General features: G+C 37.2%; 1 long non-coding RNA gene across 3 annotated transcripts in view; it reads left to right on the top strand.

The window, feature by feature from the left end:
* Nucleotides 1–6,763: 6,763 nt before the first annotated feature.
* LOC136855059 (uncharacterized) overlaps nucleotides 6,764–13,871 on the top strand; it is a 200,960-nt gene continuing 193,852 nt past the window's right edge. Inside the window, exon 1 of one of the 3 annotated variants that reach the window (XR_010857878.1) lies at nucleotides 6,764–7,539. This is a non-coding gene — a long non-coding RNA (uncharacterized lncRNA). The remainder of the gene's footprint in view (nucleotides 7,540–13,871) is intronic. The other 2 variants (XR_010857877.1, XR_010857876.1) reach the window with 2 other exon arrangements.

Consider the following 13,871-nt stretch of genomic DNA (forward strand, 5'->3'; position numbering starts at 1 on the left):
ATGATGTTCTGAATTGAAAACGAGCGCCAAGACAAGGCCTTGACACAAACTTGCATTGGTGTTACCTGGACTATTCATTGGTTGAAAGAAGCGACGCCGCTCCAAAAATAGTTCAATAATGAACAAGGATTTTTCTTTGTGCATGTAGTCAACCATCACGAGTATATCTTTTAGAATATGCTTATTAAGAAGTATATTACATACTTATTGCTTATTACTTGTAATAGATTTTGCAATCATTTAAAGCACTTAAAGATATACTTATGTTGAAACGACTCTGCATGCAGTAACATTCGATGAAGAGATAATTAAGTATACGTCTTGTGTAAACTTTTTCCTTTATCTTATTTTTCGTCATGGCTGCTGAAGTAGGCTTGATATATTGGTTGCAATAAACATGACTCGGTTAATATGTTGTGACTTAATATACTTCAAAATCATCGAATGATATCCTCTCATTTAAAAAAAATATCATGAGACAGGCACAGGTGCGAAAAAAAAAAACCTTTACACTTTCTTTTCACCTTTCATCCACACATTCAACATAGGTGGGTGCGTCCACACTGCAGTAAAGCATGTTTAAGAATATACAGCATTAACTATGTTTCCCTGTCAATGAAAAGAAATCAGCAACCTCGGTAAACTTTTTTGGCATCCTTAGGCAACTAGATGCCAGTTGTGGCGGAAAAAAGTGGAGACGCCAATTTCGACATCATTGAGCGGAGAGACTCCAGTACCGTTATAACAAACGATACTAGTACCGTGATTGAAAACTGAAAATAGGTTTATAATTTGATGCATTCCAGGAACAAATAGATAATCTGATTATTGTTTTAAAACCAAAGTTATGAGTTTTGGCATAATGTAGTTTTACAGCATGTGGGCTATGTCCCAGTCTTTTTAAGCAAGAGCCACGGAAACATTACAATTATCCCAAAGGTATCGGCATAACGTTCTAACTAATAAACTTGCTTACGAAGTGAATATCATTGAGTATATTATTACTTGGTTAAAAACATACTAGTTCATGAAGCAATAAAAGTATATGTTCTACTTAACCACTAAATGTTCAAAATCGAAATAAAATACCCTTGACTGTACGTAAGATGCATAAACCACGTCTTGCTTACTGATTATAAACTTTATATATATGCTAACACATTTGAGGTTTCAGTGCTTATTTAAAAGAAAATTATTTATAAAATTAACATCTGAATCGCCTGTTTCCCTCCATCTATTTCTTGCTATCAACTGCTGTTAAAGTGAATGACGTAAGCGTGTTTTTCTTTTCTCGCATACACCAACAAAAGTCACATGACTGTCACGAAACTTTTAGTGCAGAATCTGTTTAAATTACTTTTCTAGAAGTCATGATATGAGAAACAGTTTGACCGGTACCATGAATATTCATTTTTATTATGTCATTCTTAACATGAGCAGTAATGTTTATAGGCCTAAGTATGGTGCTTAGGAAAACATGTTTGTCACAGTTACACGACTCTTTATGTATGATAAATAGCAACAATTTTAGTTACTATAACAAGCAATAAGAATTACACTTAACGTGGATAAAGGCAATGGAAATTATGACATGTAAATCAACTACTATAGGGGTGGGTATACATAGAAAGAATGGGACCAGTTAAAGTCACTGACATAATCATTAACGGCCACATTCATTATCTAATAAGAAAAAATGCAACAAATCTTCTCGATATGTAGAAGGGCACAATTTTTTTTCGAGCAATGGCAGTATTATCGTCACATAGCATATTACATTGTCAATTGCAGCTCTGAGTTTGAAGAGTTTGGGCAAGAGTTTAGCCATATCCTCCTTACGAAGTTCACCCAAGTTTACTACTTATTTTTTTTTTTTTTCCTATTCAAGGTGTACTGCTTACTTTACGTTTTCCCGGAACAAGAACCTTGATAAAAATGGAGAGCTACCATAAAAGATTTCTTAACTTATTGATGGCATAGATCCAGGGCCGGATTAAAGGGAGGGCAACAGGGGTTATAGCCCAGGGCCCCCACAAAAAGGGGTCCCCATAGAAAGAGGTGATTTCCATGACCCATTATACATTTTTTCACTTTTTGGGTTTTCATTTTCTTCTTACCACCTTAGTGACCTTTTGTTTTCTGTTATCTTCTCATTTTTAATCCCCTCTTTTTAATTTCTTTCCTCACTTTATCTTGTATTTTCTTTCCTTTAAATAAAAAAGAAACTTATTGGTAAAGATATATCACTTTGTTCATGTTATCTATTATTCTATTAGACCATTAGTTAGGTAATAGAACTATTGTACTGACAATTGTTTAGAAGTTTAGATTACATAAATTGAAAGTTAACTGCTATTTTAATAAAGAAAGCTATAAGTAGTTTTAATGAAAGAACAATTGTCAGCTTACGCTATGCGTAGTGCTTTTTTATTGTTATTTCTTGTTGTCAGTCGACCGAATTTGGTGCCGTGAATTCAGTGATAAGGAAGTGTGAACTGAATTGTATTTTAATTGTTCCAAATAACAATAAATTGATTTCCTGTTTGACATGCATTTATATGGACATTAATTGTCAACATAAAATATAGGTTTTTTGTATGTTGTATTATCATTATGTGAATGATTTTGAGGTTTAAAATGAATAGACTTAAAATATACAGTTATTGCTGGTCAGAATACTGCAAATAATACGACAAAACTGAATCAGTAAACACTTTTGATCACAATAATAAGGATAAGTATTCATTTGCGATGTCCACAAAATCATTCAAATCTTTAGCTTAATGTCAGCTGTTTGGCTGTCTTTGGGGGTTGCCAAAATTTTTAGCATAGCCTACTCTATTTCGATTAATATTTCCATTTTCCTTTGTTTTTCCATTGATTTCCTGTTGACATGCATTTATAGGTGTCGAAATTCGTTTTATCTTATCATTAAAAAGTAGACTTAAAAGTAGTAATTGCTGGACAAATAAATGATACCTGATCACAATAATAAGCAGTAATGAAAAGTTGCTAATAATAATAACTAATAATAATAATAACTACTACTAATAATAATAATAATAATAATAATAATAATAATAATAATAATAATATGGTATATAAATAGGTTGTTGGGGATTCGACTAACATTATCGCAAAAGAAGGGGTGGGGGGACATTCATTGGCGAAAAAAGTTAAGTACGAGTATATCTTAGTTTTACAAGACCACTGAGCTGATTAACAGCTCTCCTAGGGCTGGCCCGAAGGATTAGACTTATTTTACGTGGCTAAGAACCAATTGGTTACTTAGCAACGGGACCTACGGCTTATTGTGGAATCCGAACCACATTATAGCGAGAAATGAATTTCTATCACGAGGTATGACTTTCTGACGCAGTAGGTGGTAAGACGCTAATTCCTAGATTCAGTCCTTTATTCAACAGTAAGCGAATATAATTTTTCCCCTCCCTCACTGAAAGGGAAAAAACATGAAATGTAAGAGATGTGAGCCAAAAATGAACTAACCTAACCTTGTCACTGAATTGGCTAGTTTCGCCCCCACACCCCCCTTAGTAATTTTTATGTGCACTAGCCTAACCATGAACACTGACCTAACCTCCTAACTTGTCACTGAATTGGTTAGCTTCTAGAAGGGGGGGGGGTGGTTTCGCCCTCCATTGCCCCCCTTATAAAAGTGGGGGGGTTTCATCCCCCAAACCACCCTTTGTGATCTTTACACCCCCTTAATTTTTTCCTAGCGAGGTGGTTTGCTCCGGCCTTCGTAGGAGGCGGCTGTAAATTATAGAAAATTGACGAGCATTGCCTTGAAGACAGTCTGTCGGACTGTCAAGACCTCCTGGAAAAAGATGAGTGACAGACATAAAACTCCTCGTATATACGAAATTGATGCAAAGAAACGCAAAATGTCTCAAGCACGTGATAAAAAACATCTTGAAGCAATGTCAAAAGTACCCCTAATAAGCACCTACTTCGACCTTGCTGTCATAAAACAGCCTGTTGAAAATGCTTCAGAGCCGTCAGAAGAGGCATCAACAAGTAAATTAATTATAGAAGCTGAAACACCATCTTCAGAAAAGTCAGAGCCTTTGGACATATCTTCAAGTAGCTCTACACCAGTGTATGAAGTCGACACAATTTTCCAGGGTGAACATGAACATAAGGACGTACAGGAACATGAGGAAGATGTTGCTATGGGAAAGGTCAGTATGAAAAATCAAGGTTTTGAGAATAATATTGGTTTATGGCCTGAGTCATCCACAGAAGAAATGATAGCTTTTTGGGCAAAGAAGGGATCAAGTGAATTACAACATAGTGATGAACAGTTACTGGATAAAGCTTCAAAACTCCAAGATCAGGTGAAAGGGAAGAGTGGAATTCATTACTCACGTAAATGTTCACGAAGTTTGTTTCAGAGGAAAACACTGAATAATGAAATAATTAATCATTCATGTCTGTTTCTCACCAACAACTGGCAAAGTTTATTGTTTTCCCTGTAAACTTGTTAATTCAGGATCTGAAAAGGGCAAATTAGCCACTGATGGATTTTGTGACTGATCACGAGAAATCAAAGTGCCATCTAGAATCCATCATTACTGTAGCCAAACTAGGGAAAGAACATGGCAGAATAGATCAAGAATTATCAAAGCAAGTAGCTCAATTGCAAGAATACTGGTGTAAACTTCTTACACGTATTGTAAGTGCAATTAAATTTATCGCTGAGCGAGGACTAGCATTCAGAAGCACAGATGAACTGAATGGTTTTCCATCAAATGGGAATTTTCTTGGTATACTGGAACTCCTATCAGAGTATGATCCATTTCTTGCAACTCACATCAAACCTCATGCAGATAAAGGACGAGGTCACACAAATTATCTCCTCTACAATTTGTGAAGAAGTAATTGGAATAATGGGCGAACATATACTGCATGAAATAATATCAAGAATCAAGAAGTCAAAATAATATTCTATTTCTCTTGACTCAACCCTAGATGCGGGTCACATTGATCAACTAACTTTAGTCATACATTATATGGAAGACACATTGCCAAAAGAAAGGTTCCTGACATTCATGGACAATCGAGGTCACAATGGTTCTGATATGGCCAAAGCCCCGTTTCAGTTTTTAGAGGGCCACAATATTGATCTCAAAGATTGCAGAGGGCAGTCCTATGATAATACTGCTAATATGAGTGGGAAGTATAAAGGAATGCAAGCCCTCATCAAAGACAAGAATCCATTATCAGAGTTTGTGCCATGCTTTGGACATTCCCTTAATTTAGTGGGAAAGGCAGCAGTTAATACATGCTCTGCAGCTATTCACTACTTTGACTTTGTTCAACAAATTTATTTGTTTTTCACAGCATCCACGGCACGCTATGCTACGCTCAAAGAAAAATTAAAAAGAGCTGATAAGCAGTTGTATGTTCCCAAGAGACTAAATGAAACTCGTTGGTCTTGCAGAGCAGATGCAACAAAGGCTATAGTGCATGGTTACAGCAATGAGAGAGGCTCTTTATTACATAATGACTGATGAGGAAAACAAGGCTGTGGCTCGGAATGAAGAATGTAATTTATATAAAAAAAATGGGTAAATTAGAAATAGTCATTTATGCAACATTTTGGAATGACATCCCAGAAAGATTCAGTGCAGCAAACCTTATTTTACAAGATCCTAAAATGGTTCTCAGTACTGCAGTGAAAGCACTCAAGTCTTTGAAAACATTTATTGAAACAAAGAGAGAAAAATATGAGGAATATGAAGCAGCCGAAGTCAGGCTGTCCGGAACAGAAGAGTATACTGAAGTTCGCCATTGTGTGAGGAACGTGCGTCTTAATCAACTTGATTATGGTAAAGCAGAGGATGCCCAGAGGAGTCTCAAGGTAAAGTTTCGTGCAAACAGTTTTCTTTCAGTTATTGACCAAATTGTCCAATCTCTGAGTGACAGAATAGCTGCTAATGATGTTGTATGTGAGTTCTTTGGATTCCTCAATCGCCTAGAAGATATGGATGCTGATAAGATCAATTCAGCAGCAGCTAGTCTTGTGAGTTTTTACAAAGGTGACTTAGAGCCCAGTCTCAAAGATGAACTCGTTCATTTTGTTGAATTGGTAAAACTCGACAGAAAAGACAATGAAAAATTCCAAAAGAACTCTACTTCTACAAAATTCTCCTTGACAGTGGCTTACAGGCAACTTTTCGTAATTGAAATCTTGTTGAGAATCTATTTAGTATTAATGGTGTCCAGTTGTAGTGGTGAAAGGTCCTTTTCCAAGATGAAAATAATAAAAAAAAAAACCGACTGAGAACGTCAGTGAGCCAGAGTCGTTTTTCATGGTTGGCTATAATGAGTATTGAAAGTGATATTCTTCGGGAAATAGATTTTCAGACAATAATTACAACTTTTGCCTGTCAGAGAGTACGTAAACCTGCTCTGTTCCTGTAAATTAGTTAAATAATAATAATGTAGAAGCTTCCTTGGTGTTTCCTTAGCTACGGTACTACCTATATGTGGAGACTAGATATTCTATAATACCTATTTAATCAGAATACTAAGAGTTCTTCATTTTTTGTCAATGATAGTCCTCAGTATAACCCAGAATTGCCCAGGTGGAAAATGCTCACTGTACTTGCCCCTCCACTCCACTAATAATAATAATAAGAAGAAAATAAAATAAAATAAATAAATCAAGTGGATATAGGGCCCCAACAAATGATGTGCCCCAGGGCCGCCACAGCCGTGGATCCGGCCCTGCGTAGATCTAATAAATTTTTGTCGTCGGGATCTTCGATTCAAGTGAAGTGGTAAGCTGGAGATATCTTACAATTATTATACTCTGGCTCGTATTTATTTCCTGACACTTTCATACAGATTCTTACATATTTCGAGGATGGGTCTACAATGTGCCACAATCATATTGATTTTAACATCGTAGCAGAAGTTCAAGCGAAAATGCAATACAATACTACCCTAATCCTATTCTTTATGCATTTTAATACATTTTTATCTATTTATTATTTTTTTTTTTTTTTAATAAGTGAGATTTCTTCTTTCTGGATTTCTCTTTACTTCCTCCTGCTTCTTCCTAATGAACACTACTGTATATTCTTTGGAGGCTTGAATTTTAAGCCAATGGCCCTTATGGGCTTACTCCATATGAATGGGTTTCAGATACTAAAGAATAATAATAACAATTGCCTTAATAGCGTAGTTTCCTATATGCCGATGAATTTTTCCATTTGCTAGGTCTCCTACAAACCTATAATAGCAAAAATTTACGAGTGTTAAAAACGCGATTTGATGATCACCGTGTTCTTCTGTGTTTGCTTTCATTAATCATTAATCGCCCATAGTTCTTGAACGTAGTAATATAAATTGGTCATACCAGTGAAGGTTAGGTAATTAAATTACGTCTCTGGGATCGTTTATTTCTTTAAGGATAACGAAACTGTGACCAGTTTACTTTCCACAGTGAGCCACGATCGTCCTTACCGGGGCCAACTTTCAAAAGAGACTCCGCTTCTGAACAGTTGCAAGGTTAGGCTTATAATAAAGTAATTAACTGTAATGATAACACTTCATGAAATGATAATTTCATAGTGGATTTTGTATTCCATTCCATATCGTAGCTTATGGAGAAATGTTGCCGTACGGGAGCCTTTGCTGCCTCGCATGACTACTGCGCCTAGATGTGTTTCGTTTTATATAACTCATTTTTTACGATTTCCAATCTTAGGAATGTGTTTTAATGATAGATAGTAAGCCTGGTAATTAAAATATCCGTAGCGCTGACCTGTAACCTACTGTATAAATCACTAGGTTAGTTGGTGTAGGCTAGCAGGGGTAAATGTAGGGTAGCGCCTTAACCTCCGGAATGGCTACCAAATATTGCCATTACCAATTTCAGTTTGTTTTTTCCACTGTAACGAATTAGTGAATTATTCAGTGTTAAATCACTACAATGACCAACACCTGGTATGGGCAAAAATTGAGTTATGAGGTTAGGCTAGGATCCATAGTAGAACTATGGGGTTGCTCTGCATCGCCCATTACCGTGGAAATTGACTTTTCCTGTAGTATTTTGGTTGTTTATTAACAATTTACCAGGGGGGGGGTCGACAATAATTAACCAGTAATTTACATCAGAACTGATGCTTTTGTATGCTGGTCATCCTGGAATGCTGTCGCGCATGTGCAGTGTCATAAGGGAGGTTTTGGTAAAAAGTGGTTTTATACACCAGGGGTCCGCGGGGCTCCCCGCGTGGCGGACCCCCCCCCTGCTAAGTAACATGGCCTGCTAGGTTAGGTTAGGTTAGGGTACATTAGGTTAGTATAGTGCCTTTCATAATAGGCTTCCTTAGCCAATCCCTTCTTGAACATACGGCTCCCTAATGACTTGCGCATACCCAGAACCATTACATGACAACAACATGGCAGTCCGTGCAGAGTTGCCCTGTAGTTTTACAAAAACCATTGATGTCTGGCCTACCAAGATATTCTGGTGTTAATTTAAAAAGGGGTACCATACTATTGTACAAAAATGTACTAAAGTACAATATGCGCATGCTCTAGTTACTTTCTGATGAATTTCCTCATATACATGTAAATTAATGATACGTTCAGTGCAAATCCAGACTTTGTTGAAGCTTTTCTTTAATAAAAATATGCTAAACATTGATAAAAACAATGGTTTCGTTTTTATTTATTTATTTATTACATTATGAATTTGCATGCAATAAAAAAATTTAGCTTAGGAAATTTTACTTTAATTTCTGTTGATATCATATAACAAACAATTAGAGATTCTGAGAATGATGAGGTTGAGTCCATTAGAGCCAACAGAAAAATGATCTATTTTATATATCTAAATTCTTTTTTTGAAAAACAGATATGCCCAATTATGAGGTAGAACAGTTCTTTGACAGTACTTTCAGCTGTAAAATTCCTGCCTGGTAGTATCAAGAAAATGGATGTATAAAAATTCAGGAGATTACCCTTTGAAATAAGAAAATAAAGAAGAAATCAAAGAGATGACAGGCTAGTCTCTAAGCTTAGGTTAGGCTAGCCTACATTAAAGTTGGCTGTTTAAGAAAGTAAGCTAATCTGTTAAATTTATTTAAAATTTATTTAAATTTATATATATTTCATTACATATATATATATATATATATATATATATATATATATATATATATATATATATATATATATATATATATATATATATATATATATATATATATATATATATATATATATATATATATATATATATATATATAAATTAACAAATATATATATATATATATATGAAAGAAACAAAGGCCATACAGTATAGATAATTTAGTGATGTCACTCTTAAGACAGAGAGATTATATGGTGACAGGCTAATGGCTAGCTGGCAGTCAAAAATGTTTTTTTATCTACCGTATTTTTATATATTTTTTTAATTAGTGGACAAAACGTTGACTTTTAATTTAAAACATTATTAATTGATGATTTAGATAGTAAAGTAAGTACACCTTAGGTTAACCAGACCACTGAGCTGATTAACAGCTCTCCTAGGGCTGGCCTGAAGGATTAGATTTATTTTACGTGGCTAAGAACCAATTGGTTGCCTAGCAACGGGACCTACAGCTTATTGTGGAATCTGAACCACATTATAGCGAGAAGTGAATTTCTATCACCAGAAATGAAACCCTCATATTCTTCATTGGCCGCTCGGAGATTCGAACTCGTGGCCAGCAGAGTGCTAACTGAGAATGGAACCCACTCGCCCAATGAAGAACTGATGATTTAGATAGACTTGTGCAATGCTGATAATGACTTTTGGCAAACATGTTTTAATAACTCATAGAAAAACAAAAATATCTATTAATCTCATTATTTATATATATATATATATATATTAATATATATATATATATATATAATATATATATATATTAATATATATATATATATATATATATATATATATATATATATATATATATATATATATATATATATATATATATATATATATATATATATAATATTCTGTGGATGTATGTAGTATGTGTGTATATGTGTTCCAGTATAACTCTGAAATTCGTTGAGCAGTTTCAACTAAACTTGTATACATATTAATTACCATCTAGGAAAGAGTTCTGTTGGGGTAAGACATCACTAACACCAAAGGGCACCAAAGGGGGTGAGGGTGGGAAGGACTTCCCTGAATCGGGCTGGTTCTGCCAGCAGACTTAGTAACTAAATAAACTCTACGAATTTATCGTACCTCATTTCGGTATACATATTACTTACTATCTGGAAAAGAATAGTGTGGGGACGGGTAAGACATCACTGGCACCAAAGGGGGTTGGGGTGGGAAGGGCGTGACACGTAAAAATAACTGAAAACAACAGATATTAGCATCCAATCCATAGTTTTCAAGGTTGCTGAGATGAATGGTGACACTCACGATGCCCTTTAAGTCCAAGTTCAGCCCTGACAGGAAGTGGGGTTGAGAAGGGGTGAAAAATAAAATGTCCAAAATGACAGATATTAGTGTCAAATCCATAGTTTTTCAGGTTGCTAAGATGAATAGTAACACTCTCGATGCCCTTTAAATACAAGTTCAGCTCCTGATAAGAATGGGGATGAGAAAGGGTGGAATATAAAATCTCAATAATGCTGGGCAATGTAACTGAAGCAACTATCTTAACAGGAAAGGGAGAGAGTGAGAGGGAGAGGAAGTGAGAGAGAGAGAGTAGAGGGGGTGTTAGGGAGGAGAAAGAGGGAAAGAGTGAGGGAGAATTGGAGAGAGAGAGTGAGAGGGAGAGGTGAGAGAGTAGGGGGTGGTGTTAGGGAGGAGAGAGAGAGAGAGAGAGAGAGTAGAAGGTTGGTGTTAGAGAAAGAGAGAGAGAGTTTTTTGCTTGTTACTGAGAGTTTTCCTGGGCAGTGGGGTTAGTCAGCTATTATATATATGTATTTATATATATATATATATATATATATATATATATATATATATATATATATATATATATATATATATATATATATATATATATATATATATATAAGCCCTATATATATATATATATATATATATATATATATATATGTATTATATATATATAATAAAAAAATATATATATATATATATATATGTATATATATTTATAATATATATATATATATATATTGCAATACACTCCTGAACACCTGAATTACCCCTGGTTACCTACCAGCCCGAATTATATCCCCAACTCATTACCCACTAAGTGGGTAATTAACTGTCAGTGTCAGCATTACCAACGCTGGCAGGAAAATCTTGTCAAATGAGTTACCTAGCGTACCGTTGGCAACGCTGCTGCAAGTCCCGGCTGTGTATGGCCGAGATCCCCAATTGCTTTTTGTTTGCTGTGCTGCTAGGACTTGTCCTACATCAGGCGAATTTTTGGTTCTAAGCCCGACCCCCATATTTTCGTTTTTAGATTGGATAATGACTTGGACTGGTTTTGATCGCCCCCTTCTCTCCTGGATTGTTCTTTTCTCTGGATTTTTGGACCTTCTCTCCCGTTTTGACTTGGCCTGGCTTTGGATTTTGAAATTGATAAAATGGATAAGACACCACCCTTGGACAACACCTCGGCTTCCACATCTGCTTCTGCCGTGACGACGGAGATTGCTACCGCTGGAGAAACTGCAGCCCATCGTTCATGCATCGCCTGCAAGAAAAGGATGAGTACCCTTAAAAATGACAGACATTCGTTGTGCATAAATTGCAGGAAGGTACAATGTAACGTCACATTGCGATGTGACGAATGTAGGTCATGGTCGATAGCACAGATGGAAGATTATCTCAAGTATAGGAAATCATTAGCTTCTAAGAGTAAACGTAAGGATTCAGCGGTAGAGACAGGGTTTTGACAAAGAGGCTTTAGAGTCGGAATTATTTAGGAAATTAGAAGACAAATTGTCAGCCAGCATGTCTAGCTTGTTTTCAAGTTTCATGTCAAAACTAACAGAAATAAAAGATCAGGAAAAAGGTAATAGGGACACACAATCTAATCGCTCTTTTTCAGCTCCCCTGCCTGTTCCAGAACCAGCCCTAACGGGTGGCGGGGGTCATGGAGAACCGCAAACCTCAAAGGTAGGATCTACCGGCATCCCCGGCGCGGAGCAGGCAGTGTCAGCAGCAGATTTCCCCTTTCCCCCTGGTAACGTAAGTCCTAAGGTAAAATCAAATTTAGGATTGACTCAGACAGTTAGGGTAGGACGGTAGTAGAGAATCAGGAAGATAGGTTGAAGGTGCAGTCGGAGTCAGGTGTCATTAAGGTTGCGGCTCCCTTGTTGGATCCAACAGCGGTTCTTTTTCCCGCAGTAGGCTCTCTGCAACAAAAGGTTGCAAAATCGGTAGAGGATGATTCAATTTTGGTTCCTAGCTCTTCTGGTTTAGATAGGTTGGAAAGTATCCCTTCCTCTTCTTCGAAGTTTCTGTTTCCCCCTGGGGACAAACCCTCGTCCCTTTCAGAGTCTAATTCGGTAGATCAGTTGCTGAACATTGCAGAGTATAATGCTGATCTGTTGGGACTTTCTAAAGGCTACAGATCTTTGGTTAGAAATTGTTTTAATATTGGTTTTTCCAACATTTTGAGCATGTTTTGAGAAATCTCCCGGAATTCACAAATGATGCTTTACAAGATTATCAGGGGGGAACAGAATCGGTCTATTTTCTTTCCTTAAAATCTATGGCCTCTTCTGTATACAGACATCTCTTCCCGTATGGTTTCAAAATCTTCTATGGCTTTTTCTCAACCTTCCGTTTCGGGTCATTCTTCGGGGAGACTTTCGGTTTCTTCTCTCGCTCATCCGAGCTCTCCACCATTAACAGACTTGCCTTCGGGACAATCTTCCACAAATCATATGACTTCTCATCCTCCGGAGCTAGTTGCTGCGGCGTCTGGCAGTGCGACTGTTCCCGTGTTCAATGTTTCGGCTCCAGTAGTCTCAACAATCACTCCGGTAGCTAGGTTTACTGGTAACCTATCATCCACAATCGCTTCGGGTTCGGTACCCTGCAGTTTCCCATGCGAAACTCCTGTGAGCTCTGGCCCGACTGGTACGTTCTCCACCTGTATGACGTCATCGGCAGGGACTCCGGTGGTTACCCCGAGTGTGGCTTCTTCTCTCTTCCCTCCTTCTGTACCTTCCTTCTCTACCTTTCCAACAGGTTTCTCTGGTTAAAACAGTTTTTGTAGGTTCGGGTTCGGTTGCGGGTCAGCACGGGTTTTTCCCCCCTTGTTCTTCTTCCGCAAATAGCAGAATGTCTGCTGCTGCGGTTCCTCATCCGCATGCTACTGTTATTTAGCCTAGTTCGGGGTTTGCGAGTGTTGCGGCTTCTCCATTTTCTGAGGTGGGCGTGGTTCCCCCAGGTGTGTCTGGCTCAAGCGTAGCTCCACCGTTGTTGGAGAGTGCGGGTTTTGTGCAACCCTTCTCGGCTGCCCACAACATGATTGCTACTGATCCTTCAGGTGTTCGTCTTGCGCACTCATGTATTTCGTGTTCCGGGTTAACTGATCCAGCATTTTCTAGGGGTCAGCCTGTCTCCGTTCCTGTCTTGACTCGGTCGGATCTTTCCGATAAGGATTTCTCTTGCAAGGAAGAGGATCCGGTACCAGAAGCCTGTTCTCCTTCAGCGAACGAGAACGAGTATAAGCGGATGGTGGACTTCATTCATGCGCTTTATCCACAGTCCAAGGCTCCGGAAGAACCTTTTCAACCTAATCAGGCGATGTTTGAGTCGCTGTTTGCGACAAAACCAGTGGTGGCGCATGCACCAAAGAATCTAGTTTGGTTTGGCCGTGTCGAGCAGGCATTGA

This window comes from Macrobrachium rosenbergii, chromosome 3, assembly GCF_040412425.1.
Source record: "Macrobrachium rosenbergii isolate ZJJX-2024 chromosome 3, ASM4041242v1, whole genome shotgun sequence".
Classification (NCBI taxonomy): domain Eukaryota; kingdom Metazoa; phylum Arthropoda; class Malacostraca; order Decapoda; family Palaemonidae; genus Macrobrachium; species Macrobrachium rosenbergii.